Below are 10315 nucleotides of genomic sequence, written 5' to 3'. Positions count from 1 at the left end.
AGCATCTTTATACATGAGTGGTCCTGGTAAGGCACTTGGAGTATGGGGGTGTTACAAAATGGTATCAGAGCGACGATCCTGAAACCTGTAACCAATGAACCTAATGAATATAGGGAGTCAATTAAAATGAACCCGGGGTAAATGTTGTAGGAGCTAATGCAAAGGCTTGGGAGACGTCCTAAAGTCGCGAACTCGCCCTACAATTTTGAACCGGTCACATGGGGGGTATATGTCAAAGTTGTATGTGGTGTTTACTAGTTTGTATGTGATGTGACGATATATGTTATGAATTGTTGGATGTTGGGAGTAGAGATTGAAAACATGATTGAAAAATTTTGTGGGGTGTGTTTGTATGTTGGTTGCATAAAGAAGCATGATGGATGTTTACTATGTGGCATTTGATAACATGAAATAGTTGTTTTGATGATTGAATGAGGAGTTGTGTAGAATCGCATGCGTAGTTAGATTATAATGTTGAGTTTATAAAGTTGTATAGTATGTTGGGATATGAGAGGTAACATGCGGGTAGTATATACGAGTCAGCATGACTCGATCGAGTAGGGGGTACTCGATCGAGTAGGTGAGGTACTCGGTCGAGTGGGTCTGACTCGATCGAGTGGGCATTTGATGTTTTTATAACCAGAATTGTGTTTTGGGGTACTCGATCGAGTACATAGGGCACTCGATCGAGTAGGGGGTCACTTGATCGAGTGACTGTGCTACTCGGTCGAGTATGTTAGAGATCAGAAGGTCGGTTTGGGGTCTGAGGTCGGGGCACTCGATCGAGTATGGTGGTCACTCGATCGAGTAGCCTCTACTCGATCGAGTAGGTTTAGGCACTCGATTGAGTGTGTTCTGGGCAGTCTGTTTTCGTGTTTTGGGGTTATAGTGCGTATGTTTATATCTACCCTTTCTTATATAGTTTCAAGATGCCGCCCAAGAAAAACGCTTTGTATGCGAGAGCTGAGAACATGAACATCGATGATGTCGTTAAGATGTTGTAGCATCAGGATTCTCTTACGGAGGCCCTAAAGAGAGTGGGAAAGGATAAGGAGGTTGATCATTCTAAGATCAGCCTTTATATAGCGAGGTTTAACCCAAAAGAGTACAAGGGTACCGGGGAGCCAAACCTTCTTGACAACTGGCATCGTGAGATGGAGAACATACTGGACCTGGTACACTGTCCTGATGAGATAAGAGTAGAACAAGCTGCGTTCTACCTGAGGGAAGCGGCTGGTGAGTGGTGGGGCAAGATAAAAGTGAGTGCTAGAGAGATGTATACGAAGCAGGGCTTACCTGCTATACCTTGGGAAGAGTTTCGGAGGGCTATAAGGAAAGAGTTTGTACCTGAGCATGTGAGGAGTAAGCTGAGGGAGGAGTTTGATGGGTTTAGGATGACATCTGATATGTCAGTTGCTGAGTACTACAAGCAGTTTAATGAGAAGTCTAGGTATGCTGAGGACATGGGTTTGAGTTAGGAGAACCTAGCGCTGAGGTTTGAGAGGGGGTTGACTCCCAAGATCATGGACAAGTTACCCGTGGGCGTCCTTACTGATGTTAAGGAACCTTATGAGAGGGCTGGGAGAGCTGAAAGGTTGGTGGAGATGGCTCAGGAGAGAGTAGTTGAGAAAAGAAAGGCTGAGAGTGAAGGTGGTGGCCAATCTAGCCACAAGAAAGGCAACCACAATCAGGCTAGAGCATTTTCTTCTGGGTCAGGGATCAGTGTTGGGGCTTCCTTTGGGCGTGGCCGTATGAGTGGTAGTGGTAGTTGGGGAATGACCTGCTATGGCTGTGGCGGTATAGGCCACAAGAGACATGAGTGCACGAGTGTACCTGGAGCTTTTCAGAGATCAGCTCAGGGGAGCTATTCTAAGGGGCCGGCACAGAGTTATGCGAGCAATAGACCGACTGGGTCATGGTCTAACCGGGGAGGTCAGAGCTACCAGGGTGGAGGTAACTGCAATGGCGGCAATTCCTATCAGAAACCAGCTACGAACAACAACAACAATCAGGGGTCGGGTGCTAAGCCGACCACATCAGCCAGTAATGTCCAGGGAGGTGAACAAAGACCAAAGGGAAAGTCACTCATGATGGACAAGAAAGCAGCTGAGGACGATGCACATGTTATCACTGGTACTTTTCTTGTTAACGGTATTCATACCTTTGTTTTGTTTGATTCGGGATCGTCACGGTCGTTTTTATCTTCGAGTCATGTTAAACGGTTGGGTTTGAGGGTATATGAGTCTGTAAGTGAGAAATTTTTTATACCTTTGGGTGAGTCTGTATCATGTGGGAGGTTGTATAGGGATGTGTCTATGATAGTTGGGCAAGTTGATCTACCTGTAGACTTGCTAGAGTTTCCTTTTGATGGTTGTGAGATGATAGTCGGGATGGATTGGTTGGGAAAGTATAAAGCTAAGATAGACTGTCATCAAAAGAAAGTGTCGTTGAGAGGTCCTAAGGGCGTTAGTGTGTCTTATCGTGGGTTTGTGGTCAAACTCAAAGTTAAGTTGATTGCAGCTGTGACCTTGAAGTCCTATCTGAGGAAGGGATGCCCTTTGATCTTGTGCCATGTGAGAGATGACCGGATAGAGAGTCCGACGGTTGATCAGATACCAGTGGTGGGGGAGTTTGCAGATGTTTTTCCAGAGGAGATTCCGGGGTTGCCACCGAAGAGGGAGATAGATTTCACGGTTGAGTTGAAACCGGGGACGGGGCCAATCTCTAAGGCACCGTACCGGATGGGTCCTAAGGAGATGGAGGAGCTCAGAAACAAGCTTAGATGATCCGATAGAGAAGGGATACATTAGACCTAGTGTATCACCGTGGGCGCACCGATCTTTTTGTGAAGAAGAAAGATGGGAGCTTGAGGTTGTGCATAGACTACAGGGAGCTGAACCGAGTGACGCTGAAGAACAAGTATCCTTTGCCAAGGATAGATGACCTGTTTGATCGGTTGAGTAGTGCATCAGTCTTTTCCAAGATTGATTTGAGGTCAGGGTACCATCAGGTAAAGATTAGAGAGGTGGACATACCAAAGACAGCTTTCACGTCGAGGTATGGCCATTATGAGTATGTGGTGATGCCGTTTGGGTTATCTAATGCATCGGCTGTGTCTATGGACTTGATGAACAGAATCTTCAGACAGTTTTTGGACAAGTTTGTGGTGGTGTTCATCGATGACATCTTAGTCTACTCCAAGACTAAGGAGGAGCATGAGGAGCATCTGAGGATTGTGTTGCAGACCTTGAGGGAGCATGATTTATATGCTAAGTTGTCCAAGTGTGTGTTCTGGTTAGAGAAAGTTGCTTTTCTGGGGCATGTGATGTCTAAGGATGGGGTAGCTGTGGATCCGACAAAGATTGAGGCAGTGACAAAGTGGGAAGCACCAAAGAATCTTGCTGAGATCAGGAGTTTCTTGGGTTTAGCTGGATACTACAGACGGTTTGTGAAGGATTTCTCCAAGATTGCTAGACCTATGACAGCTTTGATGAGGAAAGAGAACAGGTTTCGTTGGGATGAGAGTTGTGAGACGGCATTCCAAACATTAAAGGAGCGTTTGACCACAGCTCCTATCTTAGCATTGCCTGAAGGGATCGAGAACTTTGAGGTTTATACAGATGTCTCAAAGAATGGGTTGGGATGTGTGTTGATGCAGAACGGTAAAGTGATTGCCTATGCTTCTAGGCAATTGAAGCCTTATGAGGAGAACTATCCTACACATGACATAGAGTTGGGTGCAGTGGTGTTTGCTCTTAAGATTTGGAGACATTACCTTTATGGGGTGACCTTTAAGGTATTTTCTAATCACAAGAGTCTCAAGTACATCTTCACTCAAAAGGAGTTGAACATGAGACAGAGGAGGTGGATGGAGCTGATTGGCGATTATGACATGGATATTATCTACCATGAAGGGAAAGCCAATGTCCTTGCAGATGCTTTGAGTAGGAAGAGTGTACATTCTTTGTGTACAGCTCTATCTTTGATGAGGTTGAGAGATGAGGTGGGGAGGTTTGGGATACATATGATGCAGAGAGGGGATGCCATGGGAGATTTGACAGTGCAGCCTGATCTTTATGATGATATTCGAGGTAAACAGGCATTGGATCCTAAGATAGTTGAGTGGAGAGATGGAGTAGAGAAAGGGACAGTGTCTCGATTCTCTATTCATACAGATGGTAGTTTGAGGTTTGATGGTAGGTGGTGTGTCCCTAATGATGAGGAGCTAAAAAAGACAATCATGACAGAGGCACATTGTACACCGTATTCAGTACATCCAGGTGGTGACAAGTTGTACAAGGATTTAAAGAACACGTTCGGTGGCCTGGATGAAGAAAGAAACAGCTGAGTTTGTGGCCCATTGTTTGACATGCCAGAGAGTTAAAGGGGAACAGCGATGACCACAAGGTAAGATTCAGTCTTTAGAGGTACTTGAGTGGAAGTGGGAATCCATTTATATGGATTTTATCGTGGGTTTGCCAAAGAGTCAACAGGGTAACAATATGATATGGGTAATAGTGGATCGACTGACCAAGTCATCTCACTTTGTGCCAATAAAAGATACATGGACTAAGGCACAATTAGCTATGGCTTATCGGAAGAATGTGCTAAAGCTACATGGAGTCCCTAAGGACATAATATCTGATAGAGATGCGAGATTTATCTCAAGGTTTTAGAAAGAGTTGCAGGAATCTTTGGGAACAACTTTGAAGATGAGTACGGCATTTCATCCTCGCGACGTGCACGGTCCGATCGAGAGAACGATCAAGACTCTTGAGGATATGTTGCGAGCTTGTGTGATGGACTTTGGTGGTAGCTGGGAACAGAGGTTGGATTTGATAGAGTTTTCTTACAACAACAGCTATCACACTAGTATAGGTATGGCATCGTTCGAGGCCTTATATGGGAGGAGATGTAGGAGTCCGATTTGTTGGGACGACAGTGCTGAGGCAGTGGTTCTAAGACCAGAAATGGTACATGAGATGGTTGAGCAGATTAAGATGATCAGGGAACGGATGAGAGCGGCTCAGGATAGGCAAAAGAGTTATGCAAATCTACATCGCCGGGATATAGAGTTTCAGGTTGGGGATAAGGTTCTTCTGAAAGTGTCTCCTATGCGTGGGGTTATGAGATTTGGGAAGAAAGGCAAGCTGAGTCAGAAGTTCATAGGGCCTTATGAGATCTTAGAGCGGGTTGGAGAGGTTGCATATCGTTTGGCTTTACCAGCTGCGTTAGAGAGGGTTCATAATGTGTTTCATGTATCTCAGCTGCAGAAGTATGTGAGTGATCCGTCACATGTGTTAGAGGCAGAGAGCTTAGAGCTAGATGAGTGTTTGTCATACCTTGAGGTGCCTAAGCAGATTCTTGACCGGAAGGTTAGGAAGACTAGGAGTGGTGAGACAGTTTTGCTTAAGATCCTTTGGTCTAACCACGAGTCTGAGGAAGCTACATGGGAGACAGAGGAGGCCATGAGAGAGCGTTACCCTTTCCTTTTTTATCAGGTTTGTATGGTTACGGGGACGTAACCTTGTTTCTTTTGGGGGGGGGGGGGGGTAGGATATGATCGCGAAGAGTTTTTAAGAGCTTTTTATACCTTTTCATGTTGTGTCGGTATGTTTGTTGTGGTTGAGTAGGGTTGAGTTTGGGTTAGTAGCATGTTTTATGTTGAGTTGGGTTTTGGTTGTTGAGTCGGGAGTGTAGTAGTGTGTGTCTTTATTTTGTTGTGGTTTGAACTTCGGGGACGAAGTTCTTTTTAAGGAAGGAAGACTGTAATACTACGGTTTTATGAGCCTCTGGGTACTCTATCGAGTGGGCCTTACTCTGTCGAGTAAGGGTGTTTTACGATTTAAAACAGTTTCTGACCTGTTGGGTACTCGATCGAGTAACCTCGATACTCGATCGAGTAGGCGGCACTCGATCGAGTATGTCAGCTTCTCGATCAAGTAGCCGGTTTACGGGGGGATGATTTATCGGGTTTTGTTAATAATGCGATTTAATATATAAACACTTCCGTCACTTTCTGAATACACTTTTACAAACCTAATTACTTTCAAAAGAGAAAATAATCTACGTTCTTCGCATCAATCGCATTTTTGGCAAATCCCGGAGCTTGGAAGGTTGGAATTCGTCTTTCTTTATACCTTTGTAATCCTTGCGTCGAGGGTAAGATCTACGTATTGTTTTTATGGTATTTCGTTAAAGTTAGTTAAACCCTAATTTGGGGATTTGGGGGTTTTGTTGTGTTTCTTAATTGGTAGTAATTATATGATTGTATGTTAGGAGGAGGATTCGTAGAAGAGGCCTTTTGATAACAGCTGTGAGATCGTCTGACTGTGTTGCTTTCCAGGTAGGGTTTCCCTACTCAGTATTAGTCCCATAATGTGTTGGTGGTGATTTGTGTTTGTTGATTGTTATCATACAAGTATTGTGACGGTTGTTGGTGTTGATTGCTGTTTAGTAGTTGTGATTGTTGTATTTGTCTGTGTTCTTCGGGGTGCGTCCCTGGCTGAGTGGAGTCACTTGCGGGAGTAGCTTCACGCCCATTATTCGCCTTCTGTGGAACCCGTCACAGAAGGGATGTGCACATTAAGGAATTTGGGTTTATCGCTCAACGGAGATGAGCGGGGATTAGGTGGGAACGGCTGCGGTCCCCCACTGGCGGCGTGGAGTGACCTGTTGCGATGGGCACTCTGGCAGGGCTACACACTTTAGTGTGTAGTCAGTATTGTGGAGTTGGTGATGGAGTTCGGAGTATATCTGTAGTGATTGAGCTGTGTTGTTTGTTGTGTTGTTGGATTATATAAATTGTGTGATTAGTACTGACCCCGTTTATTGTTTTAAAAACTGTGGTGATCCATTCGGGGATGGTGAGCAGTTGTTGAGCAGGTATGAGTCGAGTTACATGGGATAGCTGGGATGTGCCACTTTCAGATGATAGAGTCTTCCGCTGTAGCTTGAGTAGTTATTTAAACATTTCATTTAGTAGAGCAGACAGTTGGTTTTGAGAACATGTAACCGTATTTTGGTATTTGGTTTTGGATTGTAATCTTTCACTAAACTTATACTATTTAAATACTGTTTCGTTATTGTCTTATGATTATCATCGCCTCGGGCAACCGAGATGGTAGCATATTTATACCTGAGTGGTTCTGGTAAGGCACTTGGAGTATGAGGGTGTTATATATATAAGAGTGCACATTCTCTATATAATCTATATCTATATCTACATAATAACATAAAAATGCTTGAAAATCCTCATTTAAGCGACACGTCTATATAATAATATTATAAAAAGACATGAAAAATCTCATTTGAGCGACACGTATATATATATATATATATATATATATATATATATATATATATATATATATATATATATATATATATATATATATATATATATATATATATATATAGTAATAAGATCAACTAAGTCCTCCTCTTACATGTGAGTCCATAAGTTCCATTGTCTACCCTTAGATCATGCGTTTGAATGGCTTAGATTAAAAGTAAAAATCAACTATTAATATTATTCTAATGGCTAAAACAATTACCTCTCTCATCCTACCTCTCATAGGTTATGAGCATGCATGCAGGTTGTCAATCAAACATCATACACGTCCCACTGCCTTCCCCCCATTTCTCATTTCACTCAATTATTCAAAATTAAATTTCCCCCAAAATATTTCCCCCAAATTAAACCCCAATAATATCAACCGTCTAAGAAAGAAACTGCTCTCAAAATCTCCAAACTTTGTCGCTTTTTTGTTGCCTTATTATCGGTTTCTTCTCCATTTTCTTCACTCACTTGCAACCTACCATTTTCGTCCATTCAGATTACTTATTGTAGGTTCTAAAGGTAATTGTTTTTTTGGTTTTTAGAGTTTTATGATTTTTTCTCTTCATTTATTTTGATTAGACGTTATTTTTAATTTATTGGGCATTGTTATGTAATTGCCATTCGCCATTGTTGTTTTAGTACTATTATATTTGATCATTGTATTGACTTACTTCATTGTTATGTAATTGTCATTCCATTGAAGCACATGCATTTAGATTTTTAACCTTTCATGTTAATTGAGATTACCCAGATATTTTAGCACTTTTTGATTGTTATGTTCATATTCATTCAGATAACCCAGAGTTTTTTGAAAAATCACACTTTTGTCGCTCAAAATAACATTTTTGTCAAAATTACACTTTTGATGATTAAAATTACACTTTTGTCTGTTAAAATTACACTTTTCACCGTTAAAATTACACTTTTACCTGTTAAAATCAATCTTTTGTATCTGTTAAAATCACACTTTAGTTGCTAAAAATTACACTTATATCTGTTAAAATTATACCTTTGTTGCTTAAAATTACACTTTTGTCATTTTTTGTCAAGATTACACTTTTGTTGATTAAAATTACACTTTTATCTGTTAAAATTACACTTTTATCCGTTAAAATTATACTTTTGATGATTAAAATTACACTTGTATCTGTTAAAATAACACTTTATTTTGTTAGAATTACACTTGTATCTGTTAAAATTACACTTTGTTTGCTTAGAATTTCACTTGTCTGTTAAAATAACACTTTATTTTGTTAGAATTACACTTTTGTCTGCTAAAATTACACTTTATGCTGCTACAATTACACTTTATTTTGTTAGAATTACACTTTTGTCTGTTAAAATTATACTTTTGTATTTGTTAAAATTACACTTTAGTTGATTAAAATTATACTTGTATCTGTTAAAATTACACTTTGTTTGCTTAGAATTTCACTTGTCTGTTAAAATAACACTTTATTTTGTTAAAATAACACTTTTGTCTGCTAAAATTACACTTTATGCTGCTACAATTACACTTTATTTGTTAAAATTACAATTTTGTCTTTTAAAATTACAATTTATATTTGTGTGAACTTTATGAACAAGACGGTTGATGTGCTGGACCATACGTCGCATAAAGATTGGGAAAAATCCAATTTTTACAGACTTGCAAAGATTGCAGTACGTTTTTCTAACTCCTGATCATATACAAATGCTATTTTCAGTCAGAATTATTGTATTGTTGTAACAAAGTTATTGTATTGTTTTAAACTTGTTATTGTATTGTCGTGCTTTCTAATTCTTTTTTTTGTTTGTACATGCTGTAGGTTGATTGTTTTTCTGACTTTTTGGATACAAGGAAAACAGCAAAAGAAGGAGTTCTCATTAACACATTTACATTCGTGAATGTTGATTTTGAATGGAAAGCGAATGTCAAGGCTGATAAGGAATCGGGATTTTTCACCATGTTTCACATACTCACATATGAAGGGAAGCACGAGCAAGTATTGTATGCGGTTAAGAAGAAAGTTGAGACGATTCCTATATGGCTTGAGATGGTGGCTATTTTGTTGATGTCAGATGTCAACGAGTCAAGAGCGTCTCTTTTGGAAGAAGTGGAAATTTTCAGGCGGAGTATATTGGAAGTAGAGAAACAACTTTTAAAAGACAGAAGATCAGGGAGGAAAATGGTTAAAACAACAAATTCTTCGGTCCTTCTCGGCAAAACACATAAAAGAACAATTGATTGATTATAGATGGATTTAGCAAACAATTCTAGATGGATTTGTTGGATAATCTAATGTTTAGATAGCTGTTATTGATTGACTGAACAAATTTGATGTAGCTGTTATTGATTGACTGAACAAGTTAGTGTTTTTGTAATGCCTTTAAGCTGTTATTGTAATATCTCTAAATAGTTATTCAAATGATCAAATGCAATTATTTTAAAGCTTTCATGTAGCTGATTATTGTAAAGCGTTTGCCCAATTATTTTAAAGCATACCTCTGATTATTTTAAAGCTCTCATGTATCTGATTATTGTAAAGCTCCTCCCCAATTATTTTAAAGCATATATTTGATTATTATAATAAATTGGCAAGTGCAAAGCATTATCAATTACAGCAAAGCATTATCAAATTAATATATTTATGGAAAAAAATCAAAACGATTGCAAATAAACTCAACATCAATTATTATAAAGCATAATTGTGATTATTGTATAGTTTTCACATGATTATTAAGTTATTCAAATGATCAAATGCAATTATATTAAAGCTTTCATGTAGCTGATTATTGTAAAGTGTTTGCCCAATTATTTTAAAGTATACCTCTGATTATTTTAAAGCTCTCATGTATCTGATTATTGTAAAGCTCTTCCCAAATTATTTTAAAGCATATCCTTGATTATTGTAACAAATTGGAAATAAACTCAACATCAATTATTCTAAAGCATAATTGTGATTATTGTATAGTTTTCACATGATTATTGTA

The sequence above is a fragment of the Silene latifolia genome, chromosome 7 (genome assembly GCF_048544455.1).
Source record: "Silene latifolia isolate original U9 population chromosome 7, ASM4854445v1, whole genome shotgun sequence".
NCBI lineage: Eukaryota > Viridiplantae > Streptophyta > Magnoliopsida > Caryophyllales > Caryophyllaceae > Silene > Silene latifolia.
The sequence above is the reverse complement of the archived record's forward strand: the minus strand, read 5'-3'. Positions refer to the sequence as shown.